Below are 19,138 nucleotides of genomic sequence, written 5' to 3'. Positions count from 1 at the left end.
GCACCTAATGAATCAGTTAGGTATTTTAACTGCACCACCAGAGTACATGTATTCGCTAATGAAATTCGTTATAAATAATTCATCTCATTTCGCGAAGAACAGTGATGTGCATACGTACAACACTAGAGGGAAAAATGATCTTTACTATCCGTTATTGAAGCTGTCAGTTGCTCAAAAAGGAGTACATTATTCAACAACAAAAACTTTGGATCATTTGCCCAACATTATAAAGTGTCTGGCAGGTAGGAGATCAAGTTTTAAATCTTGCTTAAAATCATTTTTTTTGTCCCATAAGAACACAAAAAGCAGACTAGCTGTAGAAAAAGGAGCATTCCTAGCCAAGAGAAATCCATTAGTATCAAACATTGTTCTCATTTTTGGGGAATAAATTTCTGAGAAAGTACGACTGGAACACAGCATTGGACAGCAGTGACATATCGAATGCGGAAGAACCGAAACAGAAGAGTATCGAAGCGTTTGAGATGTGATGCTACAGAAGAAAGTTGAGATTTGAGTGGACTGCTAATGAATGAGGAAATGCTTCGCAGAATCAGCGAGGAAACGAAAATATGGAAAACACTGACAAAAAGAAGGCACAGGATGATCGGACATTTGTGATAGGTGATAGCAGGGCACAGGGCTACTGGAGTGGAATGCCCAAACCCAACTGAGGATACAAAATAACAATTTTCTTTCTCAAAACATGGAGTATTGCATATTGGTAAAAACATCGACATCCTGATTACAATAGCTGGCGCTTATCCCACAAAAATAAAAAAATACAATGCTTAAAAACTTGAGTTTACAATGTGTATGTATACTTCCATATTCCTTAGCTCACAAACTGGAGGAGGGTGGCGGTTGGTTCCACAAGTAGGTTGATATTTCAAACTAAACTCAAAATTTATGGCCAATAATAATAATTCCCTGAATTATAAACAAAATGAACATTAAATATTCAACTAACCCCTCCGAAAAGGGAACATCGAGCACAACACAGCTTCACAAATTTACTAAATCTAAATCACCGCGGAGAAAACCTTTTAGGCAGCAAGTTAATTTATCAGACTCCCAGCCGGATGGTCCCAGTGGAATCAGAAATACTTGCTCTTAAAATAGTGTGAGCTATAAATTATAATCTAAATAGAAAGCATTTTCCTGAGAACTTACAGTAGATTAACTATGGTGCTATTCCACTACGGCACCCTTCAGAGAGCACGGCCCGTCTGACTGCACTGGTCTCCAACAAAGCCTGAGGCAGTGCACAACACGACACGCACAAAGTAAGTCCCGCTCTATGACATAAAAAATAATAATAAAATCACGGACAAGTGTGACGGTGCTGGCCGAGCCACCAAGCTTCAGGAAGCAACAATATATGGAAATGATCCGTCCAAGTAGTGAAAGCAAGGATTTTTCTTTAATCGCAACACTGGCTGCTGTGGCGATTCATAAGACCAACGTAATTTTATCTTTAAACTGCCACCCAGGAAAGTGAAAATTGCCAGCCGGGGTGGCCGAGCGGTTCTAGGCGCTACAGTCTGGAACCGAGCGACCGCTATGGCCGCAGGTTCGAATCCTGCCTCGGGCATGGGTGTGTATGATGTCCTTAGGTTAGTTAGGTTTAAGTAGTTCTAAGTTCTAGGGGACTAATGACCTTAGCAGTTAAGTATCATAGTGCTCAGAGCCATTTGAACCATTTTTCAAAGTGAAAATTAATGAAACCACTACTCTGCTTATCTGACATAACTACAACCAAAGCAGACATCTTTTAGCACGTAATTATATAAGACAATTCACGGACACACTAGCTTAGCGACACGAATTTGGTGTAAGGTAAAGCAAACTACTTTGGAATACTACAGCGATTATAATGGCACTTCAGAATTAGAAACAGCTTAGGAATATGGGCAGAATCACTGCTAGTTAGAACCTGTTCTGCCTTCTAACAACAACACATTCAACAGTACGTGCCTTTCACAGCGATGGCCAAACCACTTATAAGGCACAATCTACACTCCTGGAAATGGAAAAAAGAACACATTGACACCGGTGTGTCAGACCCACCATACTTGCTCCGGACACTGCGAGAGGGCTGTACAAGCAATGATCACACGCACGGCACAGGGGACACACCAGGAACTGCGGTGTTGGCCGTCGAATGGCGCTAGCTGCGCAGCATTTGTGCACCGCCGCAGTCAGTGTCAGCCAGTTTGCCGTGGCATACGGAGCTCCATCGCAGTCTTTAACACTGGTAGCATGCCGCGACAACGTGGACGTGAACCTTATGTGCAGTTGACGGACTTTGAGCGAGGGCGTATAGTGGGCGTGCGGGAGGCCGGGTGGACGTACCGCCGACCTGCTCAACACATGGGGCGTGAGGTCTCCACAGTACATCGATGTTGTCGCCAGTGGTCGGCGGAAGGTGCACGTGCCCGTCAACCTGGGACCGGACCGCAGCGACGCACGGATGCACGCCAAGACCGTAGGATCCTACGCAGTGCCGTAGGGGATCGCACCGCCACTTCCCAGCAAATTAGGGACACTGTTGCTCCTGGAGTATCAGCGAGGACCATTCGCAACCGTCTCCATGAAGCTGGGCTACGGTCCCGCAAACCGTTAGGCCGTCTTCCGCTCACGCCCCAACATCGTGCAGCCTGCCTCCAGTGGTGTCGCAACAGGCGTGAATGGAGGGACGAATGGAGACGTGTCGTCTTCAGCGATGAGAGTCGCTTCTGCCTTGGTGCCAATGATGGTCGTATGCGTGTTTGGCGCCGTGCAGGTGAGCGCCACAATCAGGACTGCATACGACCGAGGCACACAGGGCCAACACCCGGCATCGTGGTGTGGGGAGCGATCTCCTACACTGGCCGTACACCTCAGGTGATGGTCGAGGGGACACTGAATAGTGCACGGTACATCCAAACCGTCATCGAACCCATCGTTCTACCATTCCTAGACCGGCAAGGGAACTTGCTGTTCCAACAGGACAATGCACGTCCGCATGTATCCCGCGCCACCCAACGTGCTCTAGAAGGTGTAAGTCAACTACCCTGGCCAGCAAGATCTCCGGATCTGTCCCCCATTGAGCATGTTTGGGACTGGATGAAGCGTCGTCTCACGCGGTCTGCACGTCCAGCACGAACGCTGGTCCAACTGAGGCGCCAGGTGGAAATGGCATGGCAAGCCGTTCCACAGGACTACATCCAGCATCTCTACGATCGTCTCCAAGGGAGAATAGCAGCCTGCATTGCTGCGAAAGGTGGATATACACTGTACTAGTGCCGACATTGTGCATGCTCTGTTGCCTGTGTCTATGTGCCTGTGGTTCTGTCAGTGTGATCATGTGATGTATCTGACCCCAGGAATGTGCCAATAAAGTTTCCCCTTCCTGGGACAATGAATTCACGGCGTTCTTATTTCAATTTCCAGGTGTGTATATTTGTCCAATGAATACCCGTTTATTATCTGCATTTCTTCTTGATGTAGCAATTTTAATGGCCAGTAGCGTAAATAGACAGGAAGTCATGTAAAACAATATAAAAAAGAAAACATGGCGGAATATAGAAACAAAAAAGACGGAACAGAAGGAAAGAAAGGGAACAAAGCGGTGACTGTAAATCGGACATAAAAATCTAAAAAAAAGGTATGTTACACAAAAAACACACACTAGATTAAGATGCACCAGGCAAAGTACGTCCGGAGCATAGAAGTGGTAGAACGATAGAAACAGCCACGCGTAGCATGGAACAGTTATGGACTAAAAACAGGTCGAGCTCACAATTAAAACCACGTCGCTAGACGACAGTGTATAACGGCATCAAACACAACAGTAACGCATCACATTGATAATGAATAAGAACTTGGGCTGATCAGCCAGGGGGGGGGGGGGGGACAAGGGAAAAAGGAAAAAGGGGAAAAGAAGGCGAGGAGGAGGGGAGAGAAAGGGGAGGTCGGGGCGCGCCGAAGGAGGGCCTTGGAGGGAAGGGACAGGTTAGAGAGCCTGTATAGGGAGAGAGTGGCCAACCGGACGATACGGCGGCCATTTTTCTGCCAAAGTGCGGGCGGAACTTTTGAATGGTCAGTGTTGGAGTAGTGGAGTACAGACTCACGGAATCAAAGGCACAAGACAATATCGCGAAATCATTCGTTAAATGCCTTTGTTTATAAGAATAATGTGTTATAATAATTTTCACACAGCCAATTTACAGGTCTGTTTTCAAATTTAACTACGTATGTTGCAAGTTGTTTTATATGTAATAAAAAGCGAAAATGACTTACTTCGCATAGATAAGATTACTTGGTTGTTTTCCACAAATCTCCTGTTTGATTTATGTCAGCCCTGTTGACTGCGACTTCCCACTGATTTCTTCATTGCGTGGAAATGCTAACATGCGAAATCCACCTTCGCCTCTATTGGAACAACCAAATGCAGCACAGCCTGGCATCGTTTACGAACCACTGCAGAACGAATTACAGACGTCAAAAACAATACTGTACAATTACTAACGTGTTTACTTCAAACACGTAGGCCTACCGACTGCATCACAAAATACTTCATTATTTCAACTCGTATTAAGATCGCAAAAGCTAATTACGTACTAAAAAAGACCTACAACTAAATCGAACATGCATGCACAACGAATAACAAGTCTCTCAATAATTCAAATACCTTTTAATCGTTTCCAAAAGTCCTCTGAACTTCAATTCAACTAAAAAGCACGGAGAACATAGGTAGCGCGAGAGACGTTTAGCGCCAATTTTCTGCCAAAGCTAATCAACCAATCACGGGCAACTTCACCTACGGCCACTCTCTCTGTATACAGGCTCTCTAGGACAGGTGAGGGAAACAGCCGCGGAGGGGGTGCAGGAAATCAGGGAGGGAAGGAGCAAAATCCTCTTTGGGAGAAAGAGGGGAGCGGAAAAAGGGGGCCTTGGGAAGGGGGGGAACAAGCCCAGATGGGATGGGTAGATGTCACGGCGAAGTTCAACATCTTGGAGGGGCGGATATGACCGTCCCAGCCCAGTCCTTTAAAGCTTTGCGCAGCCAATCACGCCACAGCAAAGTCCAGTGAAATGGAAGAGCTGACACACGACCAGCGCGTGAGAAGAAGATTACGCGCTACGACCCAGTCTGTTAAGATATTAGGGAGTAACTTCCATGGTACTAGAGGGAGCTGTAGACGGTAAAAACTGTAGAGGAAGACAGAGATTGGGATACCTCAAGTAAATAATTGAGAACGTAGGTTGCAAAGGAAAAAAAATGCTGTGTTACACAGTATTAACGTCATGTCTCTTGGGGGGTGACTAAATTTTTGTACGGCTTGCTTATGGTCCCCCGCTGAAGCGCTGGACGGTCAATCAGCAGCGTGGCTGGCAGGCAAGCAGACAGCTGTGCAGCGCCCCAGTGTGCCGGCTGCAGTATTTTCCGAGCGGCCACATTTCAGAGGAGATAAGCGGCGCCAGGGCGGGGTCCCGCCAGCGTTTAATTCGGAGCCGGCCGGTCGCGTGCCCCCAGCAGATAGAGCGCCCGCATCGCACGCCGGCGCCTCTGCCGCTGCTATCGGAGCGCCGAATATTTCACCGTGTATCTCCGAACCCGGCGGCTTCGCCCCGCCGTATCCAGCGCGAGCAAATAATTCATCTTCGATTAGCTCGCCGGCCGATTGCGGCTATTGCTGCAGAGCATCGGGACGGCGTCGCGAACCTGTTTCCGCTATTGAAACTGCTAGCACAATTTCGCAAACGAGTTTCTTGCAAACTAGCGTGAAATGAATGACTTAAAAAAGGCAAATCGCGGATCTTCGCGCTCTAGCAGGGAGATGTGCTTACAGTTTCCTCTGGAGAGAGAATGATTAGCTTAGTTTAAAATACGTACAACCCTCGAGGGGAATGTTAACTCTTTGACTGTACGCAGACCATACCAGAGCTGTCTTAAAGGGTAACTGAAACACCGTGCGAAGCATGTGATTGTAATAGTTAAGGAACTTCAGTTCATACATTATGGGATCATAGAATTTCTTACCAGAACCAAACATTTCCAGTAACCCTGAGAGAAGAAAAACTACAGCATAAATTTAACGAAATAGCAATGTATGCTTGAAAGTATTAGGAGTCAACCAGGGGAGAGCAAGAGTTTGATCAGCCACAAAACAAACTCACGTAGCAGCGTTGTAGAGGCTGGTCATGAACAAGACCGTGGGGGGATGAATCATAGATAGAAACTGAATCGTATATGAAACTCATACAATACAGGCTATCGTTACTTCAGTTGAACCTTCCGGACTGAGACTTTTTCTCACATCCCACCGCAAGAAGTATACCGAGCTGCTTCCGATCCGGCCAGTTAAAGAATCGCAGCTCTTTTCGTCCGATTACCAGTGAGGTACTAACGGGACAGAGGAGGTTCCCAATTGGGGATAGTTCCAAAAGGGTTAATAGTTTAGATATTTATCTGATAACCCAAAGTCACCTCCGAATTTGATGATTTGAAAAAATTTAACCGGTTGAGACGCAGTGTTTGATACACTATTTGATTGAAGATATAGGGACACCAACTAGTCGTCTTCCTAACGGCTTGAACCCTGTTGGGGGCATTTTCAACGAGATGTTAGGATGTCTGTGTAGGATTGACAGCCCATTCTCCCTCAAGAGCTGACACTAGGAGAAGGCAGTGCTGTTGGTTTCTGGGATCTGAAGTCAGACTGACAGTCTGACTCATCCCAAAGCTGTTCCATTGGGTTCAGACTGGGACTCAAGTGAGGAGTGTTACTGCCCACAAAGTACTACCTCACAGATGCTACTGTGTGACCCTTATAATAGTTATCATTACATATGAGAATTATTGTAATAAGAAATCTTGTCGATCGTTTTAAAGGTTGAGTGTGCTTTAGAATTCACTCCCCTCTATCCTCTTACACACGTGTATACAGTTTGGGAGTTTACTTTGTTCAAATGGTTCAAATGGCTCTGACCACTATGAGACTTCACATCTGAGCTCATCAGTCCCCTAGAGCTTAGAACTACTTAAACCTAAGTAACCTAGGGACATCACACACAGCCATGACCGAGGCAGGATTCGAACCTGCGACCGTAGCGGACTGAAGCGCCTAGAACCGCTCGGCCACAACGGCCGACGTTTACTTTGTTGATGACTTCTGGTTTTATATTTTCTTTTCTGTCCTATATCTATGGTTACATTACTTGAAATTTGCTTTTTAGTGGATATGTGGCACGAGTAATAGGACATGTTACTCACAGCTACATACTACAAGCAAATAAAAATAAAAAAGTACATTTTCGAATTTAGGCTGTTACTTTGACCTAAATACCTGGTTCTCATTTCTTGTTTTCTAGTTTTTGAGGTTTTTGCATTCATTCACAGCTCAATTACACCATTATAGTCAGTTCGCCTTCTTCCTTTATCATATTTATGCATTCATTATGTCGATTTCTTGTTTTTCAAAATTTATCGTTTGAGACATTTTCTCTGTCTTCATGACGTTTCGTTATATACTATGACCACTATCTGTGATACATTCCCGCCTTATATTTCGTGCGACTATCCCCGCCAGACTCTAGAAATTGTAGGAACACTATGTGATCAAAAGTGTCCGGACCCCTGGCTGAAAATCACTTACAAGTTCGTGGCGCCCCCCATCGGTAATGCTGGAATTCAATATGGAGTTGGCCCACCCTTACCTTTAACGACAGATTCCACTCTCGGAGACATAGGTTCAATCAGGTACTGGAAAGTTTCTTGGGGAATGACAGCCCATTCTTCAAAGAGTGCTGCACTGACGAGAGGTATCGTTGTCGGTCGGTGAGCCTTGGTATGAATCGGCGTTCGAAAACATCCAAAAGATGTTCTATAGGATTCAGGTCAGGACTCTATGCAGTACAGGGATGTTACTGTCGTGTAACCAATCCACAACAGGACGTGCATTATGAACATATGCTCCATCGTGTTGACAGATGCAATCGCTATCCCCGAATTGCTCTTCAACAGTGGGAAGCAAGAAGGTACTTAAAACATCAATGTAGGCCTGTGCTGTGATAGTGCCAAGCAAAACAACAAGGAGTGCAAGCCCCCGCCATGAAAAACACTACCACACCATAACACCACCGCCTCCTAATATTACTGTTGGCACTACACACGCTGGCAGATGTTCACCGGTCATTCGCCATACCCACATCCTGCCATCGGATCGCCACATTGTGTACAGTGATTCGTCACTCCATGCAACGTTTTTTGCACTGTCCAGTCGACCAATGTTTACGCTTCTTACACCAAGCGAGGCGACATTTGGCATTTACCGGCATGATGTGTGGCTTATGAGCAGCCGCTCGACCATGAAATCTAAGTTTTCTCACCTCCCGCCTAACTGTCATAGTTCTTGCAGTGGATCCTGATGCAGTTTGGAAATCCTGTGTGATGGTCTGGATAGATGTCTGCCTATTACACATTACGACTCTCTTCAACTGTCGGCGGTCTCTGTCAGTCAACAGACGATGTCGGCCTGTACGTTTTGTGCTGTACGTGTACCTTCACGTTTCCACTTCACTGTCACATCTGAAACAGTGAACCTAGGGACGTTTAGGAGTGTGTAAATCTCGCGTACAGCCGTATGACACAAGTGACACCCAATCACCTGACTACGTTCGAAGTCCGAGAGTTCCGCGGAGCGCCCCATTCTGCTCTCTCCCGACATGTCAGGCCAATAAATGTTCAATGTGGTGGCCATCACATTTGCAATCTCTGGCGTACACGCCGCAGTACATCTGGTGTAATGTCGCCGCAGGCTGCCACAATACGTTGTTTCATATCCTCTGGGGTTGTAGGCACATCTCGGTACACATTCTCCTTTAACGTACCCCACAGAAAGAAGTCCAGAGGTGTAAGATCAGGAGAACGGGCTGGCCAATTTATGCGTCATCCACGTCCTATGGTAATGTACATGTGCGTCAGTAAAAAAGACTAATAAAAAAGTGTTAGCATGTGGACGTAATGTGCTGTTCCAGTCTCTTCTGTACTTAAGGTCCATCACCGTTCCCTTTGAATCCCTACGTAATTCAGTGCTCTCCGATACACACGATCGAACAGCGTACTCAAGCGTCAACTTTAGGTTACAATATCTCCGGATATAATTAACATTTTACAATGCAACAAACGGCACTGATTATGTATTTATTTATATGTTCAGATGTGCTAGCAAAACTAACATAGTTCCATTTTAAAAAAACGTAGGATTGTGTTAAAAAACATACTTCCTTGCATTTTTTATGGTTTGTATTAACCAATTAGACTAGCCCTTCTCCTCACGTTCGATCTGTGGAATCGGTTCGTCAGTATTTGATGTGGTTTACGAAATATATCCAGCGGTAACGTTAGGTGACTCACCCTGTATTTCATGCATTTTGCTTTACCATCTTCATATTTTTTATCTCTCTTTCTATACAATGCACTAATGCATATGTATGTTAATTTTTTTTCGCAGTTGATATCATGCTGAGGGGCACGTAATATTTTGTGTGGATAATCGTTTGAACTCTGGTATCAAGCGTGATATTGCAGCGAGTATGGTTTTATTAATGGAACGGCATACTTTTCATAATTGCATTCAGTAGATCTTGGAGAAACAATTACAATGACATTACAGTGATGTAGCGCTTGTTAAGACTGACGTTGAAATCCTTCGCAAAAGAATCCAAGAAATTTGTTAAAATTGGGAAGCGATGTAGCCAGAGTCTGCTATCGCGATATAAAGACCGCCAACAGAGGTCTCCTGTGAGGCTCCGTCGATATATGCAGCAAAACCTCATTTCATATATACGACACAGGTACAAGTTCAGCTATGATATCTGTATATGGAGCTACGGCACACGATAGATTCTGGTGCATCACAATGAGTTAGGAGAACTGTCCAAATGTGCGTAGGTTTTCAGGGTGTTGTGGAAATAGCTACAGTTTCGTCACGCAGCTTTGCGTTTAAATCCTCCCCGCTGCTCCTCGCTTATCGAAGCCGAAATAAAAACATCGGTTGTTCACACCTCGTAATAATAAACAACCCTCTTCACGGAAAGAACGAAACCATTACAAACTTGTTGGATTTAAAAAAAAATTCTTGACCTGCCTTTGTCTGGAGACGCCTGAACGCTTCCGAAAGTTAAAACATCTACAGTCTATAGGTACTACCCGTATTTGTAATTGGATGGAATACTCTTTATATAAACTAAATATTTTATTCAGTAAGACATATGTTATGTTACGGAACTGGGGACCTAGAAACGACGGAGAGACTTCGTCCCCGCCTTAGCCCTCAGTGGTACACAACTCCACAATAGGCTACAGCAGTGGGAAACGTCTCATACCAGACGAGTGTAGCCCCAAAGGTTGCGTGGTGGAGTAATGGTGGTGTACGCGCACGTGGAGAACTTGTTTGCGCAGATATCGCCGACATAGTGCAACTGAGGCGGAATAAGGGGAACCAGCCCGCATACGCCGAGGCAGATGGAAAATCGTCTTAAAAACCATCCATAGATTGGCCTGCACACCGGACCTCGACACTAATCCGCCGGGCGGGTTCGTACCGTGGACCGGCACGCCTTCCCGCCCGGAAAGTAGTGCGTTAGACCGCATGGCTAACCGGGCGGGTCGTTATGACATAACTTGTCGTCCACAAAATAAACACTTTTCTTACTGAAACGTAGTTTCACGCTCAATCAGGTGCTCAAATTGTTTACCGTCAACGGTTCAAAAATGGTTCAAATGGCTCTGAGCACTATGGGACTCAACTGCTGTGGTTATCAGTCCCCTAGAACTTAGAACTACTTAAACCTAACTAACCTAAGGACATCACACACATCCATGCCCGAGGCAGGATTCGAACCTGCGGCCGTAGCAGTCGCACGGTTCCGGACTGCACGCCTAGAATCGAGAGACCACCGCGGCGGGCAATTACCGTCTACTGTAAAAAACATTTTTCTGCAATCGCCATTCGACAAATAGATGAACACATGACTGTACACTGGATGGCATGCGTTCTTTATAGAAATAAATCGAGAGGAACCAATTCAAGGGAACTGGCCGGCCCAGTCTACAGCGTTCCGTCCTATCAATTGGTCAGGAACTTTTTCATTGAGTATTTGAGTCGTTGCAGGGGTAGAGTGAGCTGGGTCGCCGTCACGTTGAAGCCACTTACACTGTCGCTTATCCAGTGGCACCTCTTCTAGCACAACAGGTAGAATGTTACCAAGAAAGTGTGCATACTTAATTCCATGTAACACCCCTGGGACGAAGTAAACTCCCACAACGGAATTTCCTATAATGCCGCAGCATACGATCACGCTCATCGGTCGTTGGTGCTCTCCCTGACGAAGCCAGCGTGGATTTTCAGCTGCCTCGTAGTATATGTTACGTAATACATTGCCATGGTTTGTAAACGTTTGCTCCGCCAGTAAAGACTATACGTTGGAAAAACGTTATGTCGTCTACCAGGTGTTGCAGTGCAACGGGCAAAATTCTGTGCGACGTTCGAAATCACGTTCTCCAAGTGCCTGATGTAGTGACGATCCGAGGGGAGGTCGATTCAAGGTGCAAGTGACACTCGTCTGTTGATCCCACATTCCCGTCTCGTAAAACCACACGTGTCGTAGCCAGTCTTGGCCAGAATAGTTTCTTCATGTTCTGTGTCAGTTGCCGTCTTCGTCGTTGTCCTCCATCTGACGTTGAAGCAGCCTGTTGGCACTAGTGACCTAGTAGTTCGTGTAAGTGCCTGGCACGATGGGCAGTGACACCCCTATACCGCATTCCTTCGACAGCATTCCATTGTCGTTTGCCGTAAAAAAGTAACATATAGAACTTCTCCTCATTGCTGCACATATCTGCATGCAATGAGTGTTTAAGCGGAAGTGACCTACCGCCAGGTAGTTCTGCAGTATATACAAGTAAACAGTCGCAAGGCTTGATACAATGACGTAGTTCGGCACGAGTGTGTTTACAACGCAACAGCAGCTTCCGGCCGACTTGCCTTTCAGTTTTAGAACATTTCCTGGATTCTATAGCAAAGAGTTTCAACCTAAGTGTTAACAAGCATTATATCACTGAACTCGTCTTTTAAAGCACTTTAGAATTACTTTAAAGTAAATATATCTTCTTGTTTATAAATTCGTACTTGCTTCAATAACTCGAGCGATAAAAGAGTCAAGACATTAACACAAAACGAAAGAAAGTGCCCCTTAGAGTATTATCGTTTGCCAAGAACATATTTTCCATTTCTGGAACGTTTTTTTGTATTATACAGTGTGTCGTAGCAGGAAATCTCAACATTCAAGATTATGACAAGGACGATCATTCGAAGCAAAAATGTCAAGTAAACATGTGGCCTAGAATGCATAGCTTAAGAGCTATGAACACTGAAACCAATCTCTTCTTTTGCTAGGACTTTGCTTTCCAAATTCTGGAAAACAAAAAAAAGGTCCACTAAACATGATCTAAAAGAAATAGCTCAGAATCTATGAGCTACTGTCAAACATATTTCTTCTACTGAACAAATGCCCATAGCTCTTAAAGTCTGCATTTCAGAGCCCATGTTTAATAGACATTCTTGTTTTGTTTCGTACCACCTCCTACAAAAATGCGGGAATCAAAGAGCTTGCAGTAGAAGAGATTTGTTCCACGGTATCGAATATGGAAAAATGGTAATAGTTCTTAACGCATGTATTTTTGAGTACAGGTTTGCTAGATTTTTTTGCTTCGAATGATCGTTCCTGTCATATCCCTGTAAAATGACCATTTCTCCTAGTACACCCTGTATAAGACTAGCGAAAGATAGGTTGAAAATTTTAAAAATTTATTAGCAAAACGATCGGATGAGTGTTCATGAACAATCGTGGAGAATTACTGAATTTGCCTAAACTGACACGACCAGTGAAACAATTCTACGTCGATTAAAAACAATTTTAACTAAAGGCAGAAAATGTATAGTCGAAGTTATACATTCGTAAGTATTTATTTTTAAGAAGATACAATCGTAGTCTATAGTCAACAATATGAGTATCTTCTGTGGAATATCTTTGAGCAGCAAGGAGAGGATAGCCATACGCCTCCATAGTTTCAAAACCAAAACTCAATGGGACGTAAATAATATTTTCAACGAGAATACGTTTTCTCTTTGCTTTAGATTAATTCTTCCAGAGCCTAAGAACAATCTATAAAAATAGGTGAAGAGAATATGCCTGAATTGCAGCTATGAGGAAGATTTAAAGAAAAAAATTAATAATGACCACTGCGAACCTACACAGTGAATACGCGACGTGGGTTTGTATCCACTCCCACCCTCTTTAATCGCTTCTTTGTACTACAGTACAGCTGGACCAGAAAGCAAACTAGAATTTCACACTACAACCTCCCGAAAAATGAACGATGAATGGGCAAAAAAGTACTTATGATCTGCAAATTGGACGTTGATGATAACCCAAAGTCAGACATATGGAAAACGTTTTGCTATCCCAGCGCCTATGTTCAAATCCGTGGCATCAGACTCAGTGAAAAGCTCGAAAACTTAAATGAATGAAGTATCCTACTGGACCATTGTAAGTGAACTCTGCATATTACTCAGTGGTTCGACACTGGACTCGCATTCGGGAGGACGACGGTTTAATCCCGCGTCCGGCCAACCTGATTTAGGTTTTCCGTGATTTCCCTAAATCACTCCAGGCAAAAGCCGGGATGGTTCCTCTGAAAGGGCACGGCCGACTTCCTTCCCCATCCTTCTCTAATCCGATGAGACCGATGACCACGCTGTCTGGTCTCCTTCCCCAAACCAACCAACCAAACCTGCATATTACTTTCGTTCCTTCCATATACACTATGTAATCAAAAGTATCCAGACACCTGGCTGAAAATGACTTACGAGTTCGTGGCGCACACCATCGCTGATGCTGGAATTCAGTATGTTATTGGCCCACCCTTAGCCTCGATAGGAGCTTCCACTCTCGCAGGCTTACGTTTAATCAGGTGCTGAAAGGTTTCTTGGTGAATGGCAGCCCATTCTTCACGGAGTGCTGTACTGAGGAGAGGTATCGATTTCGGTCTGTGAGGCGTTCCAAAACATCCCAAAGGTGTTCTATAGGATTCAGGTCAGGACTCTGCGCAGTATAGTCCATTACAGCGATGTTATTGTCGTGTAACCACTCCGCCACAGGTCGTGCATTATGAACAGGTGCTCGATCGTGTTGAAAGAATGCTTTAAATCTAATCTCCAATTCACTGTCTCTACACTTCACGTGTTGTGCCACTTTCTATCGCTTCGTATTATTGTCTGTAATTATTTTAATAATGTCATGGCCTCAAGAGTTCATTATTAATCTTTTACTGTTATAAGTTATTATCGGGTTCTTTCTTCTTATTCCGGACATTACCTTGCATTTTTCCACATTTAAAGAGAACTACCATTCATAACATATGGTATATTACCCATCGTTCCCTAAATTCTGCACCTGTTTTTCTGATCATCTAACGTCTAACATTATCGAATGCTTTTTTCTAGGTCTCCAAATCTTATGAAATGATCTCCATTTTTCTTAAGTCTTACTTTCATTATGAAGGGTAACAGCCTCTCTTGTGGATTTACTTTTCCCAAAATCAAACTGACATCAAACCTTTTGGCGTACTTTATTTATCTGCTGGTCGCCAATTGTACTGAAGATAGTGACACAAAATACAGCGAAATTAAGCGGACAACAAATTTTTGTATTCGAAATATACCTTATGAACACTGAACTTTTTCTTTCGCCTTGGAAACAGATGCATTGTTGGGTAGCGTTGCACAGTAATGATATGTTCGGCCAACCCGCGGCCAACGACAATGCGTCTTAGTATGCCAATCGATATTCTGGTGGGGGCAATATCGCGTGACCGGGAGTAGCGTCCTGCCAAGTCCCGCAAGTGCCCACTAGCACTGAGATCTAGGCAGTCCGGGCCCACTCTAGCTGATGAGAGTCTTTGCCGTGTTTCTGAACCACACCCGCACACGGCGTACGTGAAAGGAAGGAAAGCGACAGGCAATCGAGTCAGTTACCAGAACACTCACGAAGGCTCTAGACTCTGATTACCGGAAAAATTATTTTATTTCGTCTTCTACTCCTAAGTAATAAATTAAAAAAGTCGTGATACCTTTTAATAAGTACAGTATGTGATCCAAAGTATCCGGACACCCCCCAAAACAACAGTTTTCATATTAGGTGCATTGTGTTGCCAGCTACAGCCACGTACTCCATGTCAGAGACCTCAGTAGTCACTAGACATCGTGAAAGAGCAGAATGGGGCGCTCCGCGGAGCTCACGGACTTCGATCGTGGTCAGGTGATTGGGTATCACTTGTGTCATACATCTCAACGCGAGATTTCCACACTCCTAAACATCCATAAGTCCACTGTTTCCGATGTGATAGTGAAGTGGCTCTAAGCACTATGGGTCTTAACAGATGAGGTCATCAGTCCCCTAGGCTTAGAACTACTTAAATCTAACTAACAGGGCATCACACATATCTATGCCCGAGGCAGGATTCGAACCCATGAGCGTAGCAGCAGCGCGGTTCCGGACTCAAGCGCCTAGAACCGCTGGGCCACAGCGGCAGGAATAGTGAAGTGGAAACGTGAAGGTACACGTGCAGTACAAAAGCGTACAGGCCGACCTAGTCTCTTGGATGACAAAGACCGCCGATATTTGAAGAGGGTCGTTATGTGTAATAGGCAGACATCTACCCAGACCATCACACACGAATTCCAAACTGCATCGGGATCCACTGCAACCACTATGACACTTAGTCGGGAGCTGAGAAAACTTGGATTTGACGGACGAGCGGCTGCTCGTAAGCCACACATGCCAAACGAGACATCGCTTGGTGCAAGGGGCGTAAACATCGGACGATTGAACAGTGGAAAAACGTTGTGTGGACTGACGAATCACGGTGCAAAATGTGGTGAACCGATGGCAGGGTGTGGGTATGGCGAATGCCCTCTGAACCTCGTCTGCCATAGTGTGTAGTGCTGGCAGTAAAATTCAGAGATGATGGTATTATGGTTTGGTCGTGGATTTCATGGAGGGGGCTTGCACCCCTTGTTTTTTTGCATGGCACTGTCACAGCACGGGCCTACATTGATGTTTTAGGCACCTCCTTGCTCCCTACTCTTGAAGAGTAATTCGGGGATACCTATCTTTAAAGGGAATTCATTGCTAGAAAACGCTACCGCCTCTACTTCTAGAGTATTGCTCCACCTTATAAAGTCCTTGTCAAGTAGGCATGAGAGCGGATATAGAAGGCACTCAGATATGCATTTTTAAGATAGTAACTGGTCGATTACTTCGCAACCTTAATTTAGAGAACTGTTATTCGAGGAAAGTGTGCGTCGGTTTTACTTCCTCCATCATACGCTATCTGATCAAAAGTATCCCACGTGATCTGGAATTGACGACTAAATGTGACGAGAGGCGGACCCGCAGATACAAGAGGAGGAGGCGAGGGCTATTGCGTTGTCAGTAGAGATGCAGTAAGAGCAGAATGGGTCGGTCAGGAGCGCCCAGTGAATTCGAACGTGAAGGAGTCGTTGGGGCTCACCTGAGAAACAAATCCATCACCAACATTTCAATCCTTCTAAAGATTACCAGGCCGACTGTTGGTGATGTGACCATGAAGATCAGGTTGACCTCACGTACTGACAGAAAGGGACCGCTGAGCATTGCGCAGGGTGGTTGTAAAAGATCGTATGGAATCAACGGAAATAACCAGTTGTGATTTCCTGTGTGCTACCAGCAGTCCTGTTAGCATAATGGCTGTGGGTAGAAAGTTGAAAAAACGTACTACAAGGGTCAAGCAGGTCCTCAGAAGCGACACATACACTACTGGCCATTAAAATTGCTACACCAAGAAGAAATGCAGATGATAAACGGGTAATAATTAGACAAATATATTATACTAGAACTGACATGTGATTACATTTTCACGCAATGTGGGTGCATACATCCTGAGAAACCAGTACCCAGAACAACCACCTTTGGCCGTAATAACGGCCTTGATATACCTGGGCATTGAGTCAAATAGAGCTTGGATGGCGTGTACAGGTACAGCTGCCCATGCAGCTTCAACACGATACCACAGTTCATCAAGAGTAGTGACTGCCGTATTGTGACAAGCCAGTTGCTCGGCCACCATTGACCAGAAATTTTCAATTGTGTAAGAGATCTGGAGAATATGCTGGCCAGGGCAGCATTCGAACAATTTCTGTATTTAGCAAGGCCCTACAGGACCTGCAACATGCGTTCGTGCATTATCCTGCTGAAATGTAGGGTTTCGCAGGGATCGAATGAAGGATAGAGCCACGGGTCGTAACACATCTGAAATGTAACGTCCACTGTTCAAAATGCCATCAATGCGAACAAGAGGTATCCGAGACGTTTAACCATTGGCACCCCATACCATCAGGGTGATATGCCAGTATGGCGATGACGAATACACACTTTCAATGTGCGTTCACCGCGATGTCGCCAAACACGGGTGCAACCATCATGATGCTGTAACCTAGACTCACCCTAAAAAGTGACGGTTACCATTTGTGCACCCAGGTTCGTAGTTGAGTACACCATCGCAGGCGCTCCTGACTGTGATGCAGCGTCAAGGGTAACCGCAGCAACTGTCTCCGAGCTGATAGTCCATCTGCAGCAAACGTCGTCGAACTGTTCGTGCAGATAGTTGTTGTCTTGCAAACGTCCCCTTCTGTTGACTCAGGGATCGATCCGTCGCTGCACGATCCGTTACAGCCCTGCGGATAAGATGTCTGTCATCTCGACTGCTAGTGATACGAGGCTTTTGGGATCCAGCACGGCGTTCCGTATTACCCTCCTGAACCCACCGATTCCATATTCTGGTAACATTCATTGTATCTCGACCAACGCGAGCAGCAATGTCGCGATACGATGAACCGCAATCGCGATAGGCTACAATCCGACCTTTATGAAGTCGGAAATGTGATGGTACGCATTTCTCTTCCTTACACGAGCCATCACAACAACGTTTCACCAAGCAACGCCGGTCAACTGCTGTTTGTGTACTAGAAATCGGTTGGAAACTTTCCTCATGTCAGCACGTTGTAGGTGTCGCCACCGGCGCCAACCTTGTGTGGATGTTCTTCAAAGCTAATTGTTTGCACATCACAGCATCTTCTTCTTGTCGGTTAAATTTCGCGTCTGTAGCACGTCATCTTCGTTGTGAAGCAATTTTAATTGCCAGTAGTGTATTTGTAGTCAGTGCTAAGCGATTCTTGAGGTAGTCTGAATAGTTGATGACTGAATATGACTGATTTGGAGTAATGAATCACGCTATACCCTATCGTAATACAATGGAAGTGTTTAAATTTTGCGAAAGACTGGACAACGTTATCTGACATCATGTGCAGTGCCAACAGTGAAGTCGTGTTACGGTATGGGGCTGTTTATGTGGTTGGGTTGTGATCTCCTTATATCGTTTAATAAACCTCTAAAGGCGGAATAATATGAACATATTTTATACTGCGTACTGCGCAGCAGAGCAACAGCCTGGAGACGACGATTTTTTGCATCATCATGACAATGCACCCTATTGTAAAGCAGCATTTGTGAGGCAATGATGTTTGGACAATAACATTCTTGAAGTGAGCTGGGGCGCCCAGAATCCCTGTCTGAACACAATGGAACACCTTTGGTATGAATTAGCACGTTCACTTCGCTCCAGACCGCAGTGTCCCACTCACTACCTAAGCTCGTTTAGGCTCTTTAGGAATAATGGGCTACCATCCCGCCACAGACATTCGGGCACTTCATTAAAAGTGTTCCCCGCAGGAGTCATGTCGTCATGAAGGCGAACGGTGGACTCCCCCCATTAATATCCACTAATACCTGTCCCGACGCTTTTGCTAAGGTAGTGTATATGTCCTTAGGGGTCAAGAGATATAAGAGAATTAGGAAATAAAAAAAAGGTTAGAAGTCTTAGAAGTAGCATTGCTGCTCATCTGGTCTTCAGTCTGAAGACTGATTTGATGCAGCTCGCTATGCTAGTCTATCCTGTGCAAGCCACTTCATATGTGCATACCTATCGCAAACATCC

This window comes from Schistocerca gregaria, chromosome 2 (genome assembly GCF_023897955.1).
Source record: "Schistocerca gregaria isolate iqSchGreg1 chromosome 2, iqSchGreg1.2, whole genome shotgun sequence".
Taxonomy (NCBI): Eukaryota; Metazoa; Arthropoda; class Insecta; order Orthoptera; family Acrididae; genus Schistocerca; species Schistocerca gregaria.
This window is presented reverse-complemented; position numbering follows the sequence as displayed.